General features: G+C 47.0%; 1 protein-coding gene and 1 long non-coding RNA gene across 3 annotated transcripts in view; both read left to right on the plus strand.

Moving 5' to 3' along the window:
• Positions 1-22,311, plus strand: part of CMTM8 (CKLF like MARVEL transmembrane domain containing 8) — a 114,563-nt gene that overhangs the window by 51,174 nt on the left and 41,078 nt on the right. The window lies entirely within an intron of this gene.
• Positions 353-22,311, plus strand: part of LOC130544404 (uncharacterized) — a 30,832-nt gene continuing 8,873 nt past the window's right edge. The window contains exon 1 of the long non-coding RNA XR_008960652.1: positions 353-22,143. This is a non-coding gene — a long non-coding RNA (uncharacterized LOC130544404). The remainder of the gene's footprint in view (positions 22,144-22,311) is intronic.

Consider the following 22,311-nt stretch of genomic DNA (forward strand, 5'->3'; position numbering starts at 1 on the left):
AGACTCCCTCGCTGACAGGTGGGGACTCGGTGGTGAGGGCAGTGGACAGGCTGAGGTTGGAGGTGAGGCCTTTGCATTTACGTTCTTGTTCGAGAGGGGTTCTCTTGACAACAGTATGAAGGGATCAGAAGGGACAAATACTGCATTATTAGGTGCTGGGTGTCTCATTGGAAGCTGGTTTAGTTCAGCTGAGAAATGATAAGGTCCTGAGGTGAGGCCACAGAAAAGAAGAGAACAGCTAAAGTCCACGTGACCTGGTAGCTGATCAGAAGGGGGAGCGGAGGGGACAGCAGGGGTCTACAGCGTCTTGGTGGTGTCTGTCTTGGGTGGGAGGGGATACGGTGTTGGCATGAGTTGTTGGGGAGCGTGGGAGGACGCACAGATCCTGGGGGACAAGAGAAGTCCTTTGGGGGCTACATTAAGTTTAAAAGCCTATGGAGTGACAAGGCAAAGATGTCAAGAGAGCACAGCCGCGTGCGTGGATGTGCAGCTGGAGAAGAAGTTGAGGTCAAGGGTGAGGGAGTGGGAATCGCCCGACAGTGGGAGCAGGTGCCTGCCAGGCGTGGGTGCGTCAGAGGCAGTGATTCTCCATCTTCAGCATGCGTCAGAATCACCTGGAAGATGGTGAAATCACGGGCCACTGGATCCCACCTCCAGAGAGTTTTAATTCAGTAGGTCTGGAGGGAAGCCAGGGCGACAAACTTCCAAGTGATGCTGATGCCGCTGGTCTGGGCACCATGCTTTGAGAGCAATGCGGAGCGAGAGCACAAATGGAGAAAGGCCACGGAGGCTCATGGTCAGAGAATGGGCAAAAATCCCCACAAAGCCGCAAAGGAACCTGAGGCAGTGTGAGCCCTTCGAAGACAAAGAGAATAGGGTTTCAACAAGGAACTGAGATGCCCCTTAAGGCCATTCATTTTAGAAGCTCAATTCAAAAGGAAAAGAGAGGGACATAGAAAAAGAGAAGGTAAGAAGCATATTTTCCTTGCCTTCTTGTTTTTATTAGTAGTAACATTATTTTAGGATGAAAGAGACCTAAGCATCTTTTTAGGACAAATTAAAACACAGGTGAAGAGTCGCTCCTGCCTCAGGCTCCCCCCACCGCTGTCTCCAAGTGGGCATGGGTGGGAGGGGGCCTTTGGGCTAAATGGCCCTGCCTCCCGAGCATCAGAAAACACAGAAGCAGCTTCCAGCTTCGTGTGTGTAGATTGCCAGGGGCGATAGTGATGGATTGTAACGGGGAAAAAAAATCAAGCTGGGGGGTAATACAGTGAGTTTTCTATATACGGGAAAACAAAGGTATTAACTCTCCCACCCCATCTGTGTGTGTATTTGCTTAAAGGAAACCAGACAGATTTGCAAAAGAGCTCTTTAGCATACCCGCTAGGCATTTCCACCCCACAGGTTCTTCCCCGGAGCCAGAGCCGTACAGCACTGGGTGAAACAGTGGAAAGGACGTGGGGAGATCTAGACTCTTTGTGTATGACCTTGGTATTAATCTCTGTGCCTCAGTTTCCTCATCTGTACAATGAGGCTCATCATGGTACCTACCTCACGATCCTGGTAAAGATTAAATGAGACTATGTATGCAGTCCTTAGGACACTGCCAGGCACATCGTCAGTGCTTAAATAAACATAGTCCGCGATTATATTTTAATGTGGGTTGATGGACACAGTGCGGCTTAGTGAATTTTAGTTTGTTATCTGTTAGATCGCATGGTATCGACTGTTAGGAAAATAAGGTGGTAGCACCTTTAGGAATCTAGGGTTCAAAACTGTTTCTCATTTTGGGGTCACAGCAGCCCCACCAATTACAGATGGTACTTCCTCCACATGCTGTCTGCTGGAGAGTTGTCATGATAGCTCTTTAATTGACAATGACTACAGGTGAGTGGCGCTCCCCCGGGGATCGCCAAGGCCTTCAAGGTGATGGCATTAGGAGGTTGGGAGGATTTAGGACGTTTGAATATTTCACAGAGAGGACCAGGTAACCGTGTGTCCTGGCGAGTACTTGTGTCTTGGTCATATGTACTGAGTTGCTTATTTCTAGACAGACATCTTTAACCCACTGCTGGTCCACCGAAACGTCGAGTGGTTGCAAAGCATTGCCTGGGCCTGCCTTGACTTCTCCTGGTGCGGATGATTTGAGTTTAAATTTGGAAAGGGTGCCTGAGCTGAAAACCAGTTTCTTCTTTTGCCCGCATGCTGGACTCGTGTGCCGACAAAGTGTCCCAAGCTTAGGGCACCTGGTATCTCATTTTTCCTCAAAGGCCAGCCCCGTGAGAGCCCAGCCATGTTTTGAATAATTCAGCTCTTTGAACTGAGCCTTTGGTCCATCAGGAAGTCCAGAATGGATGTTCAGATCCCATGCTAGCCTTGTCTGTGTGCTCTGGGCTTTGTGACTTCCCAGTTCACAATAGGGCACGGCACCTTTGCAGGTGACCCCACACCCCCCACGGGCTCTTGGTGTCCATGATGGGAGAATTTGTTTGCTCCCCTGGGCATCCGATGACTGCATTTGGTCACCCTGGACTATGCTTGGTGTTGGCTCCGCTTTCTGCAGGATTATTTGAGATTCTCACAGCCGGTCTTTAGATTCCTAGCAGTCTTTAGACGGGAAAAGAGGAAGCAAGCAAATGACATTCAAAACAGGCCTAAGCCAAAACAGAACAGGAAATTCATCCACTCTAATTTTTACCATATAAGTTACATGTGTAGAAGAGAGCGGTGGAGTTATGGATGATTTTGTAGATTTTGTGGGGTTTTTTTTTCCTGAATAACTCAAATATCTCAGGGCAGAAGAAGCCATATCTGTACTCATCTGTGGGGGAAGGTTCTGGAGATGATTTCATTGGAAGGGAGGGCCCATCAGAATTCTACCGCAGCAGCTGTGGAGCAGAAGAATTTTGCTAGCACTGTTAGGCTGCAGCTTGAATTTACAGCCCAGCTGTGGTTTTGTTGCAAGAAAAATTATACCTGAGTTGCAGATATGCTGTCTGGAGGCTCTTTAGAAATCTCCCATCCAATAAATAAAATCTTTTTTTTTTTTTTTTGAGATTTTATTTTTAGGTACTCTCTACACCCAACATAGGGCTCGAACTCACAACCCCAGATGAAGTGTCACATGCTTCACCAACCGAGCCAGCCAGGTGCCCCCGGTAAATAACATCTTACTAGGAGGCTTTGTCTTTGCCTACGAAGCATGCCAAAGGAAGAAATGAGTTTAATGAAAATAGGCCAGAGTTGGAGGTAGCCCCTTACCACTTTCTTCTAGGGTTATTTTCCTGCAACACGAGGAAGAAATCATACCGCTGGGGGCAACACTGACGTTGTGGGTTTCCTCCTAGGAACCTGAGAATTTCACTGTCAGGATTATGTGTTGGTAATCCTTTATCATCAGCTAAGGGCACAGGCTTCGAGCAATGCCAGGTACCAGGTATGCCTCTGAACCTGCAAACTATTTAGGAGATACTCTGACTCATTTTATAGGATTGGTTTGCATTCTTTTTAGTTTTTTTTATTTGAATTGATTTTTATTTTACTTTAGTTAAGTAGGCTCCATACCCAATGTGGGGCTTGAACTCATGACCCTGAGGTTAAGAGTCACACACTCTACCAACTGAGCCAGTCAGGCGCCCCTGGTTTGCATTCTTATGTTATACAAGTATAAAGAATTATAGAAATTTGGAAAAAGTTATAGAAATTTAGAAATCAGAAAAAAAATTTTAAATACCTATGCTAGTATGCTTTTCATCCTGGACATTTTGTAGAGTATATTTCTTAATGCTTTAACAATTAATAAAGATTGTGATAAAGAAAACGTAACTAGGGATGCCTGGGTGGCTCAGTTGGTTAAGCATCTGCCTTTGGCTCAGGTCCTAATTCCAGGGTCCTGGGATCGAGGCCCACATCGGGCTCCCTGCTCAGCGGGGAGCCTGCTTCTTCTTCTGCCTACTGCTCCCCTGTTTGTGCTCTCTCTCTCTGTCTGTCAAATAAATAAATAAAATCTTTAGGAAAAACAAAAGGAGGTGTAAATAGTCGGGCCCGTTTATCCACTGGTGAACAAATAAACTGTTGTGGCAGAGCATACACTGGGATACTGCACGGTAATGGGCATTACTGATGTATACAACAATACAAATGAATTTCAGACAGTACCTTGAATACGAGAATCCAGACACAGTAGAGTCTATACTGTACCAGGGTCAGCAAACCCCAGTCTACAGGCCAAATTGGGCCCACCGCCTGTCTTTACAAAAACACCAAGAGTGACTTTTCCAGTTTTTTAGTGGTTGGGGAAAGAAATTAAAATAAGAATGCTATTTTGCGAAATGTAAAAGTTACTTGAAATTCAAACTTGTGTCCACAAATCGAGTTTTATTGGAATGCAGCCACGCTTCATTTATGTGCTGTCTGTGGCTGCCTTTGTATTGCTCAGACAGACTTGGCTGGTGGTGACAGACTGTACGGCCCGCAGAGCCTAAAATAGTTACTGTCTGCCCTTTGTGGAAAAAGTTGTGCTGGCCCCTTTACTGTATGATTCTATCCATATGAAGTTCAAATACAGATTAATCAATAGGACAGAAAACAGATCGGTAGGCTGCCAGGTGGTGGCAGGAGGGTCTGAATGGAAATGAGCCCAGGGGAACTTTGGGGGCAACAGAAATGTTCTGAGTTTTGACTGTGGTGGTGGCTCATGAATGTATACATTTGGCAAAACTTATAAAGCTGTATACTTTAAATGGGTGTCATTTATTGCATGTAAATTATACTTCAGTGAAGTTGTGAAGAAAAAATTGGCTCCAAATGCCCCCACCCCCATGGTCATTCAGCAACTCTAAATTTTGAGTTCCTTCCTCTGTATACAGACGTATAAACATTTTCTGCAGTTGGAATGATAAAGCATGTCGTTTTGGAAGGAATTTGTGATATCTTCATTCTTTTGTGTCCATCCCTGGGTCAGTTCTGGTGGAAGGAAGTTTGTCACCTAACTTAGGATGATGCTTTCAAAAGGTGCTTCCTGAGTCCAGATCCGCCATTGTCCCCCGTGGCATTGGGCATCACACCGCCATTTTGCTTATCACACCGCCATTTTGCTTTCCAGTTGAAGAGGAGTCTGGCTAAGTACGGGCATTTGGTCCATAGGGCTTCAGAACCATCCTAGAATTTTCCCTTGGTGGCCAGTCACCCTGGCCCCCAGCCTACCTGTGGCTTCCATGTCTGGCCTGACCCTGTCCCCTCCACCCTCTAGGCCACTCGGTTGAGCTCGACCCCTTGCTGTCTGCAGCTTCGCTAACCTAGAGCTCCTCCCTCCCAGCTCCCTTCCCCTCCCTGGGCTCAGGCTGCCCCTCCTCATGCTTTCCCCGCCCGGCCCACCCCTGGTGACCACGAGGTCCCCATTTGGTAACTGCCCGATGGAATGGTGAAGACGAAGCGATGTCACGCGTATGAGAGCTGAGGACGGCGCCTGGCACAGAGCAGGAGCCCGGGGGCGCTCACCGCCGTCAGCGCCACCGCCGTCGCGCGCCACAAGCTGCTCCTGCCTCGGTCTTCTCTCTCCGCCTTTAGGGCCAGAAGCAGTTAGATGCTTTCGCCGGCTGGCATTTTTCACTTAAAATATCTGCCTCTTAGGAAGGAGATATATTTGACATCTGGGCTACGAGCTTGGTGCAGAGCTAGTTTTTTCGGGTTTCTCATTGGTTTTGTGTGTTCGTTTCCTATTGATTCAATAACAAACTGTGACAGACTTCGTGGCTTAGAGCAACACAGATTTATTCTCTTATAGTTCTGGAGGTCCGAAGTCCAAAATCAGTCTCACTAGGCCAAGGTCAAGGTGTCGGCAGGGTTGGTTCCTTCTGGTTCCTTGGAGGGAGAATCTGAGTCCTTGGCTTGTGGCTTGTGGCTCCTTCGTCCATCTTTAGAGCTGTCTTCAAATCTTTCTCTCTGACTCTCTGCCTCTGTTTTTTCACTTTTAGGGGCCCTTGTGGACCCTTGGGCCCATGCAGTGATCCAGGATACCCTCCCTGTCTCAGGATCCCTAATCCCACCTGCCATGTAAGGTAACGGCCCCAGGTCCTGGGGACTAGGACGTGGATGTCTCTCGGAGGCTATTACCCTTCCGTCCACAGTGTCATCCCTTCTCCCCCTTTTGCCTCTTCACCTAGTCTTTTAAAGCAGCTGTTTTCAAAGCATCATGCATCCATCGGTCCCACGTAAGTTGTTAAATATAGACTGTTGAGCACCCCCCACACTACCACCCACCCGGAGATTCTGACCCGGGAGTTCTGGGATGGGGCCCAGGCACCTGCATTTTTAACAAATGCACCAAGAGATTTGGGTGCTGGTAGTCTAAGCATCACCTTTTAAAAGGAAGACCATTCAGTCTCAGAGGTGCTCCCAAGACTAGTTCCTGCAGAAGGTTCTACAAGGATTTCTCTCTCGTCTTGGAGGCTGGTACAGCTGCAGTAGCAGCCAGACCCACAAAAGTAGAGCCTTAATGCTTTGTTCTGCATCAGCTAGCGGCCCCTCTGGAGAAGGGGGAGCAGTGGATTCAAGGTAAGAGAGTGGCAGCTTTGTTTTTCTATGGTTGTGCCAGGGTGAGAGGAAACACTGTGTTTGGGGATGCCTGGGGAAGAAGGGGATGAGTGGGGTGCCTCTTGGGAACACCTGACCCACAGTCACTCTGTTAGAAGTTGAGGGGCGATTAGAATGAGTCTTTAGGAGCTGACAGTGTGAAGGCAGGTCTGGCTCAGGGGGAGTGTGGGTAGGAAGAGGAAGACCGGAGCCTTTTTCTTAGTGCATCCATTTTCTTTCCTTTCATTATCGGTAAGGAGGGAGGATGGTCTGGGGCGGGCTTTGTGGATCCGTCTGAGGCATTGCCGGTAGGGATACTGACAGCCTTTTACAGCGACCTGGAATTGTGTGTTCTAGTGACATAGCTTTACACTTTAGTAAGTGCTAGAAATCCCCATCCCAGCTCTCCGGATTCTCTGTGCACGCTTCCTGACTTTTGAGTGCTGCAGTGAGCCTTTGGTGGTAAACTGAGTGCCGTGGGAAAAACAAAGTTGGCTAAGCCACAGTCCTGCTTTCAAAACTTTACAGTTCAAGGTTAAAAGAGATGTGGGCAGTGACCGTGAAGCACAAGGCGAAGAAAGTAATAGAACAGAGGCGTGACTGGCCGGGTGCTCCAAGAGGACTCCCCACAGTGAGATTTCCTGGCTTGCTGGGTTTCAGGTGAAAGGGGTTCCATGGCCAAGTAAGTAAGGAAAAGGCCAGGTTAGACAAAGTTAATTTTATTACTGTGAGTCCTTTCAGACCCTTTAATATATTACATTTCCAAGAGATGGCTAGAGTCTACCTTTCCCAAATGAACCTAACTGTAGACTCTGTTTTCCTGGAGGACCTTTGAGAACATACTTTGAAACATGTGACTTACGGAGCAGGTGGCATATTTTTTGGTGGCTTTTGGTGTTAGATACTAATTCCTAAATTATCTGGAATTGACAACCTATACTTCGTTCCTTTTAAGAAAGCCAAATGCTCTCACTCTCTCTTTTTTTAAAAAATAAATTAGCTCTATTTTGAGAATCTGTTGACGTTCCTTGAAATAACTAGACATCCTCTGGGATGTTACAAAAGGAAATCACTGAAATCTGAAACTTCCGTGATTCAGTCTCTTTACTTGCTCAGGTCCATCAACTGGTGAAGCAGATTTGATAAAGGTTTGGCCATTGTCTTTGAAAAGAGAATTCCTCTGAGATTAACTCAGACTTTTCCAGATGCCCAGTGTTTACATGTTGGGTCTCAAGACTTGACAGATGGGCAGCTTTTTCAGAGTAACTTAGAAGATGGGTAACAGAAGGCATGACAAGAATGTGACCTTTATTGTTAGAAGGTTTGTGGCTACATGGGTAAGGCCTTATGGAGACACTGAATCATTCGTCGATAGCTACGCTATCTGAATGTGAAATGAAAGCTGAATGTAAGAGTGCCTGCTTGCTAATTCTGGGGTTCTTTCTTCCAAGACAGCAGCGCGTGGAGACTCAAAATGTATTCAAAGGGAATGATGTTTGGGGTGGAGGTGGGAAGGCAGGTTGAATGATTGAAGTTGAAAGCTGAATTTTTCAATAAAGTTTTTAGAAACCAGTTGGTTATATGGCAAGAGAACTCCTCAGGGCTAACTTTCTTTCTTTCTTTTTTTTTCTAAGTTGTAGAATATACAGACTGTTGTGATTGTGTGTGTGTGTGCGTGTGTGTGTGTGCGTGTGTGTGTGAAACATTTTCCATTTATAAATATTTCAGGGCTTAACACTCAGATCAAATCCCTGACTGACTGTGAGCCCAGATTTGAAGGCCTGTTTGCCAATACGATAGATATTTTCCTATGATAAGAAAATGCTTTTGTGTTTAATTTATTCTTAAAAATGTAGGACAAGCCAGTGTTTGAAGGTTGAACACCAGACTTACATATTATTGTAAGAGACCTAACTTTTGGAAGTGGCTTGAGATCTAAATTTGGAAGTTTTCTGAGTCTCTAGGGAATTGTGCACAGACAGGCAACAGAGGGAGAGGGTGCGGCGCATCTGACATCAACTTGTCACTCACAAGCTGTATGACCTGGGACATGTACTCACGCCTGGGCTTCTTTCCTCATCTGAATTGAGGTTGGTCATAGGACTGACCTCAAGGCCGTGTAAGGAGTCAGCTCAGAGCACTGCCTGGCCCTTAGGGGCTGCTCAGTTAATGTTAATTTATTTTTTTATGTAATTACTTAAAACCTAAATTAAACAATAAGTATGGACAATTGTGATTACTTTTCTGAAGTGCATTCTTCACGTCCAACTTGGTCCATCTTCCTTGAAATGACATTTAGTAGGAAAATAAACAATAGCTATCACAAGGATAAATGCAGGTATTCTTGGACTCACTTCTGTATAAATTTACCCACAACAAACCTGAACGCATACAAAATGGTACCTGTACAAGGTGATTCTTGGCAGCAGTGTTTGCAATAGCAGGAGACCGGAAATAACCAAATGTCCACCAACAGGGAACTACTAGCAGAGACACTGTGTATGATCAGGAATATTATGTAGAAGTTGAATGAGAAATAAGGATGCTTTCTAAGTTCTTAGAACAGATCTCCAAAATGCATTAAGTTGGGATAGCAAGGGGCAGGGAGTTGAGGGAGTTAAGTATAATTTTGGAAAGATACACAGGAAACTAATAACAGTGTTTGCCTCAAGGGGTTAAAGAGGGAAAGCTGTGGCAAGAGAGAGACTAAGAAGGGGGTGGTGATAGACTTCTCACGGTCTCATTTCTTCAACTTTTTAATTTCTGAGCCTTGTCAGTTTATTACCTATTTGAAGAATTTAAATAATCAGAAGGAATTTCAACCCCAGTCTTCCTCCTTTGGTAACAAGGTGTCTGCAGGAAACTGTCACCCTGTTAGTGTTGCAAAGACTCTGGGAATTTCTGCTGCCTTTAGGTCTCAGGAATATGTGGTTTTATTTTTACTTCTTTATGGGAAATTTCAAACCGAGCGTGATAAACTCCCATCTGCCCACTGCCCAGTTTCAGTAATTACTAATTTATGGTCAGTATTATTTCATCTATATTCTTACCCATTCTTCCTCCCTGAGGATTTTGCAGGAAATCCTAGAGGACATGTCATTTCATCTGTAAATATTTTAGTATGTAGCTCTAAAAGATAGGAATTTTCTTTTAATATCTTTTAAATGGTATATTTTAAAATAGAATTTTTTTAAATTAAATTTCTGTCCCCACCCCACCCCACCCCCATCATATGCAAAGTCACTCTACTATCACACTTGAAAATGGACCATGCTAGATTATTTTTTGAAATATGAATCCCCAACCCAGACTCTTAAAAGGTTTTACCACTTCATCTGTTACTCCGCCTTACATTTCAGACACTCTTCAGAGAGTGACTCTTGGCATCTCCTACATGTTGAGTTTGTCCTCAGTTGACCAGTCTGGTGGCTTTTCATCCTATGAACATGTAGTTAACAATATTATCACTAGCATCAGCGATTCCAATTTTCCACTTCCCACCCACTTAAAAAATCTAATAAGGGTAAAAGGCAACAAAATGTTCAGATACTGGTGCAAACTAGCTCCGCAGTGAAGGTTTGGTGCAAACTAGCTCCGCGGTGAAGGTAGGCATGACAGAGCTGTCAAAACCACCCTTGAAAAAACAACCCTCGGTGGAAACATTGGTTTGTCAGCTGATGTCAGGATGCTTAACATTAAAGGCGTTTGAGGGTTGCAATCAGTAATGTGCAAAAATTGAACTCGAAAGTTGAGGCCCCTGTGTATTTCCCCATAGAGTTCTGCTCTGCTCTGAGCAGCTGTGTGCGAGAGGGAGTGCCCGGAAAAACTGCTGCTCCTTCTGACTAGGGGTGCTGCACGTCTGATACCTAAAAATCTAAACTGACCCCAGCAGGGCCACTCCCTCGGATCCCCAGCAAGCTTCCCTTGTACGTGCGAAATACGGTTGGATTTAAGAGCAATGAACAGGTATGCTCACACAAAAACTTGTACGTGAAGGTTCAGAGCAGCCTTATTCACAAAAGCCAGAAAGTGGAAACAACCCAGATGTCCATCAGCTGATGAAAAGAAAAACACAATGCGATATATCCTATAATGGAATGTGATTCAGCCATTCAAAAGAATACATACCACGGGGCGCCTGGGTGGCTCAGTCGTTAACCGTCTGCCTTCGGCTCAGGGCGTGATCCAGGTGTTCTAGGATCGAGCCCCACACCAGGCTCCTCCGCTGGGAGCCTGCTTCTTCCTCTCCCACTCCCCCTGCTTGTGTTCCCTCTCTCGCTGGCTGTCTCTCTGTCTGTCGAATGAATAAATAAAATCTTTAAAAAAAAAATACTTAAAAAAAAAAAGAATACATACCACCGATACCTCGGCAGCCTTATGCTCCGTGAAGGAGACCAGACACAAAGGGCTGCGTATCACGTGACGCCACTTACATGAAATGCCCCGAATAGGCAAATCCGTAGAGATAGATTAGTGGTTGCTTAGGGCTGAGGGTGGTCGTTGGGGGCGGGTAATGAAGAGTGGCCGCGGGTGGGACAGGGGTTTCTACAGGGTGAGAAAAATGTTCCACGACTGTGGTGATGATTGTACAATTCTGAGCAGACACTAAAACCCATTCAGGTGTACCCTTTAAATGGGTGACTTTTCTGATGTGTAAATCATATCTCAATATAGCTGCCCTTACAAAAATAGGATTTGATTGACGTACCATGCCTCAAGATGTACCTGAATCCCCCCGTTGGCATTTGCCTTTGTTTTTTCCTGGAGTGGGGGTGTGGTGCATTCCCGGGGTGGGGGGGTGTGGTAGTTAGACGAGGGAGGGAGGAGATGTTTCCTTTCACCTTTAAAGCTCTGTGTAAACTTAGTGTCTCTCCCGGAAAAATCACCTGGAAAACAGTAGCGACTTTATTTGACCGCATCATCTTATTTTACTTCCAGTCCTTCATCTGGGGTTATGACAGTTGTTCCTTTAGCAGATAATAGCTTCCTCCCTTCTCTCCCCGCCCCTGCCCCTGCCAAACTTATTTTAAAGCCTCATTGTACTGCTTGGGCCACAGCTGATGACCTTCCTTTTCTGGGGTTGTCCTGCGTTGGAAATTGCTTTGGTCTTCAAGAACCAGTACTGGTATCTGCTAAGGATAGGCCCTTTTATTTATACAGCCCAACCAGACGGCGGGGTGTAAAAACAACGCGCAAGTCGGAGGGGTAGTTTCCTGCTAGGGAGAGGGCCACGCCAGCATTGTTCCCAGGAAAGCGTGGCGCTATTTAAACAACAGTGGGGACCTACGTGAGGCTCGGGTCATACACCAGCTTGTCCATTTGAAAATCCGCTGAAAACAGAAGACCACTGTGGGAAGAGAGGGAAGAGCAGACAGCTGGCAAAAGTGTGCGTGTACCACGTGAGTGTGCGTGAGTGTGGACGGACTACACGTGCCCCTCTCCAGAGCATTGGGAGGAAGAAGGAGAGGCAAGTCCTGACTCCTTCACTGAAATGCTACGGTGAGGAGGAATGTGCCTTCCTGGGTAGGGAGGCCCGCCGCATTATCCCCAACTCGGTTTGATATGAAGGGAAACTGTAATCTGCTGGATCAGGAGGCGGCAGCCTACAGCCTGGGGGCCGACTGGCCTGCTGCCTGTTTTCAGAAGTTCTTATTCAAACACAACCCTGCTCATTTGTGTACACATCGGCTGCTTTCGGGCCTCAACCATGGAGACGAGTGATTGCAACTGTCTGCCCTGCAAAGCCTAAAATATTTACTATCTGGCCCCTTACAGAATAAGTTTGCTGGAATTCCCTTCCCCTGGGGAACAGGCCTTTATTCCTGGTACTTGGAACGTGATCCTAATATGTGTTCGAGGGGAAAAAAAAACCAACCACAGGTCGCAGAGCTATCCAGCGAGGGGTTCAAGAACCCAAGTTTCATGCAACCCAATTTAGATTATTCCGATACGGCATACTAGCTGTGTATTAATCAGAAGGTTTCTTATGTTTTCCTTCTTGGAGTGGTCAGGAAGGCAATTATTTGGTCATCTTTCAAATATTCTTTACTAGTGTGTTCATCATTCTTTGGGAGCATTTGGAGTCGGTGCTGGCTGTCATGAAAATAATTTAAATTTTGCATGACCCCAAGTTTAATATTTTCCCACAAGTATTGTAACCTCATAGATAGGTAAGTAGCTTCTTGGCTGGGCCACTTTTAATGCTGCACTGGTCACGGACACCTGTTGAGTTCTTTGCTCATAGAGTTTCTAGAAATTGTCAGTCCTTCTCCTTACGTAGGGTGGTAGCGGGAGCAGCCGCATGCGGTTACTGTGCTATTACCCCCACAGACCCTGCCCCAGCCCAGGCTACCGTGGTGTGGTCAGGGGGCAGGCACCTGACCCAAGCTGGGCCAATCATCGTATTCCCCAGGAATTTGGACTTGAGACTGAGTTGCTGTAGTTTCTCCCTAAGTGACTAGAGCTCTGACGTTTGACAACGCGGGTGGCTGGGATACAGGGAAATGCGGAGACAGAGACAGCAGAGGGAGCGTCTTATGGTCCCCACAGCATCTTGGTAGATCTTGGTTCTTGCTTCTCCAAACTCGATGTTTGGGGGGCTGGGTGGGGTTAGACCTCATGGAGAACTTCATGTGCTCTGACCAAAGACATTGACCCAGGTGCCAGGTCTGACCTTGCCTACAGACAGGTGGCAGTGAGGGCCGGCATAGCGGTTGTCAAGTGGCTTGGAGATGCTCATGCCAAGAGAGAGGGTATTCAGATGGTCTGGTCGGAAGACAGGGCCAAGTCCTCCCCGCCGCACATCTGGCAGCTGCTGAGCTCCCGAAGCCAGGGGAGTGAGCGGGAGCGATAGGGACAGCTGGGTGGCTGCCGTGGGCCGGCTCTGGTAACTTTCTACAGGTCACCTGTCTGTCAGGCCTCCTGGCCCCCGTTTGTTTCCTGGAGATGCATTCCTGAATTTCCAGGAGTCAGCAACAGTGATGAAATGACCATTTCCACATGTCCCCCCATTCTCCATCTCTAGCTTAGGTAACATAAAAACAAGCTTGTTGGTGTATATGTGTATGTACATAAAATGAATTTTTCAGTTAATGTCAGCATGGCCAAACTTTGACTCTCAAACTTGGTAACTTTTGCTCAAAATGTAGGCCCGTGGCTTTTATTCCTTTTTTTTTTTTAATTAAGATTTTATTTGTTTATCTGACAGAGAGAGCACAAGCAGGGGGAGCAGCAGGCAGAGAAAGAAGTAGGCTCCACACTGAACTGGGAGCCCGATGCAGGGCTCGATCCCAGGACCCTGGGATCATGAACTGAGCTGAGGGCAGACGATTACCCAACTGAGCCACCCAGGCGCCCCCTATGGCTTTTATTCCTAATCGTGCTTGCACATAAATAGTTCCCTATTGTTCCCGAACCAGAGACCAAGTTTTCCCAAGCTTTGCTTTTTAGCGCAGAGACTCTGAGAGCTTTGTGGCAAGAACCCCTTCCACTTGAGCTTGCCCAGAATGGCGTCTTACCCAAGGGGCCTGCTCTGTACCTTTCTGGCTTTTTGAGCATAACTCGGAAGGGGTGGCCAAAGATCGTATAAGTGGGTATGGCCTTTGGAAGTTAGAAAAATCAGGTGCAGATCGTCCACCTGTTGCTGGCTTTGGGCAAATGGCCAATTTTGCCTTTGTGTCTCCATTTTTAAAACGTGGACAAAATTACCCACATTGTCAAACTGTTGCAGTGACTGGTGGTGATACTTAGGAATCCCTCAGTTCATGATATGAACTTGGGGAAGAGCTGTTTCTTTCTTTCTTTCTTCCTTTCTTTCTTTCTTTCTTTCTTTCTTTCTTTCTTTCTTTCTTTCTTTCTTTCTTTCTCCCTCCCTCCCTCCCTCCCTCTCTCCCTTTCTTTCTTTCTTTCTTTCTTTCTTTCTTTCTTTCTTTCCTTTCTTTCTTTCTTTCTTTCTTTCTTTCTCCCTCCCTCCCTCCCTCCCTCTCTCCCTTTCTTTCTTTCTTTCTTTCTTTCTTTCTTTCTTTCCTTTCTTTTCTTTTCTTTTCTTTTCTTTCTTTCTTTCTTTCTTTCTTTCTTTCTTTCTTTCTTTCCCTCTATAAAATGAGGTAGGCCAAGGCTGACCAGTTTTGCTGGTTGCAAAAATTTAGGTGGGTCAGCCACGAATGGCTTTGAAACGGGTGAGGTGAATTTTGGGGATTTCTGGCCAACTTTGATTTGGATATGCCAGCCCCATGTTGCTTCCCTTCATGTCTATGTTGTTTACAATTATCAGACTTTTAATTTCACCAGTGGTTTGCAACATGACCCATTGCACCATTAAGAACAGTAAGGTGTGGTGTCTAGAGTCTGGTTGTAACGCTGTTTGCTTATCACATAAACCATTGTTTCCAGTCTGGGAGCTGTACCTGTACCTCGTGAGTTCTGAAATAGAACAGCACTGTGTATATTTGTTACGTATATTTGTTAAAATCTTCTGCCTCCAGTGGGCAAGCCGCAGTTTGGTGTAGTCATCTCGGGTTTCTGGCTTGTTGTGGTGCGGCCTTCTCCGACACGGAACTGTCCCCCACGCTTCTCTGAAACAGGGGAAGAAGCTAGCAGTCTCATTTAGGGAATTATTCCCTCATTTAGGGAATTATTCCTGTTAAACTCGTCTAAGGCGAAGGAGACTGGGGTCTCCCACATCCTCTTGCTCAGGAAGGAGTTTAGCGAACTGTTTAAAATCTCAGCCCGACTGGCAGCAGCATCTTGTCCCAACTTTAATGGGAGCCTTGATTTATGACTGTCCCCAGTGGATCATTACATGCCTGTTTAAACTATGGAGCAGAGCAAACGGTGTTGAGGTGTGACTCAGTTACACGGGGAAAAAGAAATTCCAGTAATAGAGATGCATTGTTATTGGCAAGCTTGAAAAAGCCCCCATAATCGCCTGTTCTTCAGAGAAAAGTCTGTGCTGAGCCACGGATAATATGCTTGCCCCTACAGTAGGGGAGGGGGCTTGTCTTTTTTCCACATTCTGTGGAAGAAAAATGTCACAGTAGGTGTCTAAATTAGCAAGTCTTGTTTCTGTTTTTCAGCCAAGATAGCCCAAACCTCTGAGAGCACACTCATTTTCTCAGGGATCAGGATCTCATCCTGAAGGCCCAGGTGAAATTTTATTTTTAAATTCCTGGGAGCTATCTTTTCCTCTGCAATATTTCTGGTTTTCATTTTCTGTCACTTAGTCTGTTTGGGCTGCTGTAATGGAATACCATAGACTGGGTTGCTTATAAACCACAGAAATTTATTTTTAAAGATTTTATTTATTTATTTTTTAAGCAATCTCTACACCCAATGTGGGGCTCGAACTCACAACCCCGAGATCAAGAGTAGCACGCTCTACCCACAGAGCCAGCCAGGCGCCCAACAACAGAAATGTCTCTCTCACGGTTCTGGAGGCTGGGAAGTCCAATAGGAAGGCGCGTCGGTGTCTCGCGAGGGCCTACTTCCGGGTTCATATTTGTGGTCTTCTCTCTGTGTCCTCTTGGCGCAAGGGGAGAGTGAGCGTCCTAGGGCCTCTTTTGTGAGGACACGAATCTCACTGATGAGGGTCAGCCTCATCACCTTCCGAAGGCCCCAGCTCCAGACACCACCCCCATGGGGATTAGGTTTCCACCTGGGAATTTTAGAGGAGCACAGACATCCGGTCTGTAGAGGTGCCGCGGAGGGATTTATCTGTGATTGTACTTCTTCCCCACCTCACCCCCAAATCTTCGGATAAAACTGACACTAATGTGGCTTCCCATGCTCGCAACAAACTGCCAGGTCCTTCCCAAAGATTAGCTGTGTGCTGTACACGCTTCCCTCTCATCACTCAGTAGTCTCGGGGGAAGTCCCAGGGGCCCAGCGGCTGACTATAAAATACTAGATTGAGCATTTGAACCCGCCAAGGGGAGGCGTGTTGCTTCCCCAGGAGCATGGCCTCAGCCAGGGTGCAGGCTCTTCGTGGGACCCCTGAAGTAAGGCAGCTGGGGACATCTGGCTTCGAACCTTGTCTCAGGAATTCAGGTCTGCAGCCAGGGTGCCGAGGCGGCCAGGAGAAGAGTAGAGGCCAGCCTGGCAGAGCTCCCGAGCCACACTCTGCCCATCCGGCCGCCTTCTAGGCAACATGACGTTGAAACAGATCCTCCTGGTGACTAGCCCACCCTCCATCACATGACTGGTTCTCCCATTGCCAAAGGAGATTTTAAATATGTGCCGGGGCACCTGGGTGACTCAGTCGGTTAGGCATCTCCCTTTGGCTCAGGCTGTGATACCAGGGTCCTGGGATGGAGCCCCACGTGGGGCTCCCTGCTTAGTGGGGAGTCTGCTTCTCCCTTTGCCCCTCCCCTGCACTCATGTTCTCCCTCTCTCAAATAAATAAATAAAATCTTTAAAGAGGTGCCAATTCTGAAACGCTGATGCCAGAAAGACCTGTTTCAAAAAAAATGCCTCTAGTTCCATCCTGCCTGTCTGGTGAATAAATTCTGAACTCCTTAACCTGCCGTTCCGAGCTCTCCATAGGATGGCCCCCACCACCTTCTCCCTCCACAACTCCCACTGCCATCCTGAGTGCTGCCAACCCTCTGGCCTTTGGCCTACATCTTTAAAGCAGGTAGGTGCCAAGTCCCAGCCTCATCCCTGCCTGGAGAGCAGCTGCTCCCTTGAGGTCCTGGGCTCCCTGATGCCCTTAGTCCTCTCGGAGCACTCAGAATTATTTATTGCTCTATTGCTCCCCTTGAAGGAATCATCCAGCATTTCATGACATGATTGCACTTCTTTGGTCCTTACCATTGCCTGTGCCACAGGGTTGTTTTCTGTTTATCTCCCTGACCACACTGAGCACTCGTTCTTCTAGGGAAAGAACCGTGTCATCTTTCTTGTACGCACCGGCCATGTGCAGGGCCTGTCTCTTCGGCTGTCCTGGTGTCCGGTAACCTTTGTGACCTCCATTCAGCTGCTGGAAGAATGAAACATGGAGTTTTATACTGATGTGCTATAAATAGATGCCATCCAGGAAAATTTGAATTTACATGGAAGCTAAATTAGAAAGGCAATTATGCCCCCAAACAGGACTTTATGCATCCTCTTGTGAATAGCACTTCGCTAAGGCTCTTAAAAATAAATTTTGATTTACAGCAACCTGTTAACATCTTCGAGGAAAAAAAGCTCTTAAAATGTTGGGGCTCACCTATATTTAAAACATAGTTGTTGGTACATTTTAAAAAGGTATTAAGAGGAAAATGTTAAGGACTGTTCGATTTAAAAATAAACTCTTACAACTCAATAATGAAAAGACAGCCCAACTAAAAAATGGGAAAGGGACCTGAGTCGTTTCTCCAAAGAGAAACGAATGGCCAGTAAGCACATGAAAGGATGCTCGCCATCTTTAGCCGGCGGAGAAAAGCAGGTCAAAGCCATGGCGAGCTACCACTTCACACCCACTAAGATGGCTAGACTCAAAAAGACAACAGGTGTTGGCAAGGATGGAGAGAAACGAGAACCCTCACTTACTGCGGGTAGGAATGTAAAACCCTGCAGGCACTTGGGAGAACAGACTTTCGTTACCGCAAAAGGTTACATATAGAGTTACCATATGACCCAGCAATTCCATTCCTGGGCACGTGCCCAAGGGAACTGGAAACGTCTGTCCACATTTAAATGCGTACACACAAATATTCATAGCATTATGCATAATAGCCAAAATGGGGAACCCACCCAAATGTCCATCAGCTATCTGATAAATGGGTAAATGAAATGTGGCGTGTCCATGGGGGGATATTATTCATGAATAAAAAGGAGTCAAGTACGGCTACCTGCTACTATGTGGATGAAGGTTCAGAACGGGCCAATTCCTGGAGGCAGTAGATTGACAGCTGCCTGGAACTGGGGGCTGGGATGGAGTATGGTTAATGGGAAACGGGAGTGACTGCTAGTGGCTACAGGATTTCTTTTTAGCATGACAAAAACGATCTAAAATTGATTGTGGTTTTACTTACACGACTCTGTGAATATGCTAAAATCCATTGCGTTATACACTACTTTTAGTTGTGTGCTGTGTGATGTGAATTATAGCTCAAAGCTGTTATTTTAAAAAATCTGGGGGAAAAATATATTCTCTACCCAGCCAGATTGTGGGTTAAGTATAAAGGCAAAATAGGCATTTTTAGATAAAGGACTTCGTTAGGAAGCCGCCAACAGAAGCTTCTAGCAGCAGCCTGCATGCTGGACACTTTAACTTAACTGATTACGAGGGTGATAAGGGGAAACATCTTAAGATACAGATGCCCAGGCCTTCAGAAATGCCACTGTAGTCATCTGGGGTGTCCCCAGACATCTGCATTTCTAACAAGCGCCCACACTCTCTCCCAGCAAGTTCCTGTGCCGGGCATGGTTTCCAAGAGCCTTACCAATGGCAGCCCGTAATGCTCAGAACACACTGAGTGTTAAGCGCCTCTCATTCTATATTGGAAACATCCTCCAGCATTTGAAGCACCTTTACCAAAGTGTTAGCGGTAGTGTTCTCTGACTCAAAAAGGGTGAATGGTTCTTGTTTTCGTAATGCTTTTCAGAGTTTTCCAGGTTTTCTACCATACATTACATGCCACTCTTCTAATTTAAAAACCAAGTTCGCAGACTTGCACAAGTCATTGGGATGCATGTGCCAAATCTGACAAAACGACTACTGGGAGAAACCCTGCCAAGTTACTGGGGCTCCCGGCGGGTCAGTCCCGGCAGACAGAAGCCAGGCCAGTGTGTCCTCAGGCCGGTGCTGAAGCCGGAAGGCCCAGCTGTGGGAGATGCTGTGGGAGCCATCGTTCCCTCCCTCGTGGAGGCTCTGCTGGCTTCTCGAAGCAGACCTGAGGCTTGTCTGGACTTCCGAATGCTGGCTGGAGTGTGTGGCCTGGGGAAAGAGGGCCGCTCACGGGGGGCTGGTGTCTGCGTGCTGGGGACGAATGCCTCCTCAGTCAAGTATCACATCACCCTTCACCTTGAGAATCCAGTGGTTCCCACCATCTTCGTGTGTCCCCTCCTCAGCCCTTGACTATTCAGTGTCTTGTTGGCGGTCTCCTCCTGGAACTACGGGAGCCCCAATTTTCTTGTCTCTGATTGCTTCTGGAATGTAGTATGTAGGTGAACCGTTTGAATGTGAAAAGCTGCTGGCTTGTTTTAGAATTCATTATCTGCCAAGGGGAATTTTATCTTTAAAGAGGTTGTCTTACTTTGATTTTTTTTTTTTTTTTGAATGCCTGCAGGTTTTTGTTTTTCACTCTGGGAGTAAAGTTTGAATTTGAGACTCCCGGGCAAAATTGCCAAAATTATCCCATTGCATTTTTCTTCATTGCAAAGTAGAAGATTTGGCACATGAGGTGTTTTTGAAGGCAACTGGGGGGTTCCATTCTGAACCACGAAATGGCGTAAACTGTGCTGAACCCTTTCCTAGCCCTTAATGTAGGTAGAAATTGCATTTTCTATATGGAAGGTCAAAAAGATTGCCTGTTAGGGGAAATGGAATGCCTGTTAGGGGAAACTGCCCGGACGGTCTGCAAGAATATGGCAAATTGGCCGCCTTCCCCACGTAGATTCTTTTCTGTCGTGGTAATTCTTTACTCACCGAATATTAGAACCCATGAATGTGTACAGATATCTCTGTGCTATAAAGGCATGTGATCTTTGCCATCAAGGAAGCAGCACTTAATTGGTGCTTTGGAAAGATCAACAAAAGCGACAAACCCTTAGCTAGACTAAGAAAAAAGAGAAAAGATTCGAATGAAGCCATCAAATGAAAGAGGAGCCACAGAAAAGAAAAGGACGACAGGAGACTACTAGGACAACGGTATGTCAGCACGTTCTAGGGTAACCGAGAAATGGATACGTTCCTGGAAACATACAGCCTTCCAAGACTGGATCATGCAGAAATTAAAAATCTGAACAGACCTGTGATTAGTGAAGAGATTAAATCAATAATCAAAAACCTCCCAACAAAGGTAAAGTCTAGGGCCAAATGGCTTCACTGGAGAATTCTACCAAACATTCAAAGAAGAATCACCCCAATGCCCCGGAAGCCCCTGGGCGATCTTGTGGGGGAGGGGGAGGATAGGGAGAGGCTGCTTCCCCCATTTGGGGGCTACGTCTCTCCTTAAGTACCTGCCCGCTCCCTGAGGAAGAGCACACCTCTGTCACACTCCGTGCATATCAGGAGGGTGGAGGCCTGGCTGGGGGCATGAGCTCCATCTTTCCAGGGCTTCTCTGTCTGAGATGGAGGGAAGGGAAGGGACTGCCTTGGTGTCCTGGGCCACCCATGGGTCTGTCTGACTGGTTCCGGGCTGTGCCGTCTGCACCATGCCTTTTCTGGGAGAGCTGGGGTGGTGTGATACCTTCCTATAGACGCCGTTCTCCCTGCCCGTGTGTTTTGTGCTCACCTCCTGACAGGTGTAGACAAGGGAGGACCGTTCTGTTATTTTGGTGTCAGATCCATAAGCTGGAAGTGAGTGGGGCTCTCCCATCAGAAGCAAACCAGCTGTATAAAAATGTGGAGGTCAGACTCGCCTTAATCCACAACTTGACATTTCTAAACTTGTTTTTAGGGGCCAGATGGTTACCTTTCCCCATATCTGCTGCTGTGACTTAACTGTCCATGTCCTTGGCCCCCACTGAGCCTGCTGCCACTGCTGCCATTGGGGAAAGGCTAACTGGGTAGCACAGATGTGTTGAAGATTGCCCGTTTCCAGGTATTTCCTGGACAGACCATTATGGTTTAGGGCTCCCTAAATTTCCTTCTGCTAATCCAGGAAGCACGGAATTAAGAAGAACGGACACAGCAGAGAAGTACAGACTCCGAAGAGGCAAGCATGTCAGCTAGGGCCTTTCAGCTCCATGGAGACAACGAGGCTTGCAGGCCAGGAGACCAGAAGCCTCACTTGAAAATGAAGCCTCTCCTATCCTGCACTCAGAGACGCTTAAGCAGCTGGGGGTGAGCGGACCCCAGAGAACAGCAGCCCTGACAGAGAGCCGAAGAGCCTCCTGCCCAGAATACAGTAGTTCTCCACGTGACGGCTCGGCCCTTCACACCCAGCATCTTTGGTGGAGGGAAGCCATACTCCTCCCTGTTTGATTTTTATTTCAGTCCTTTTGAGGTCAACATGAAAGAGTGGCTGTGTGACTTCTGATATCATACTGTTTACCTCCGCGTCGGAGCCTTTTGGTCTGATCTCCTCCCTCCCTGGTGCCTAAAGGTACTAGAGGTGGGGCCATCCGCGGTGGAAGCAGGCTCACCCGGCGAGCAGTCCCTGCAGGGCACCTGTGATGAAGTGCGGTCGGCACAAATCAAGGCCTGTGCGCGTAAGACTTGTCCTTGACCTCCGAGGGAGCTGTGGACCTGTGGGCGGTGCTGGGAGGGTCTGTCGCGGAAAGGAGTCCTCGGACCCGGCTTTGAGCCAGGGCGCTACCTGCGGCGCGGAGTATGGTGCTGGACACGGCCGTTCGCTGCTGAGCCCCAGAGCCGAATGGAGATGGTGATGTCTGCATCATGGGGCGGCTGTGTGGCTAAATGGGGTGAGAGTGTGTCACTGGTGATACTTTAGGTAGATGCAGGATGGTTAGTCATTATGGGATCCAGCGTCTCCCACATACAAGTGAAAGGTGCGATTTTTATGGTAACTCTCACTTGCCCTTGTTCCTTGCTCTTCCCCCCCTTCCTATTGCTTCTTTCCTATCAACCTT

The sequence above is a fragment of the Ursus arctos genome, unplaced genomic scaffold, assembly GCF_023065955.2.
Source record: "Ursus arctos isolate Adak ecotype North America unplaced genomic scaffold, UrsArc2.0 scaffold_20, whole genome shotgun sequence".
Lineage (NCBI taxonomy): Eukaryota > Metazoa > Chordata > Mammalia > Carnivora > Ursidae > Ursus > Ursus arctos.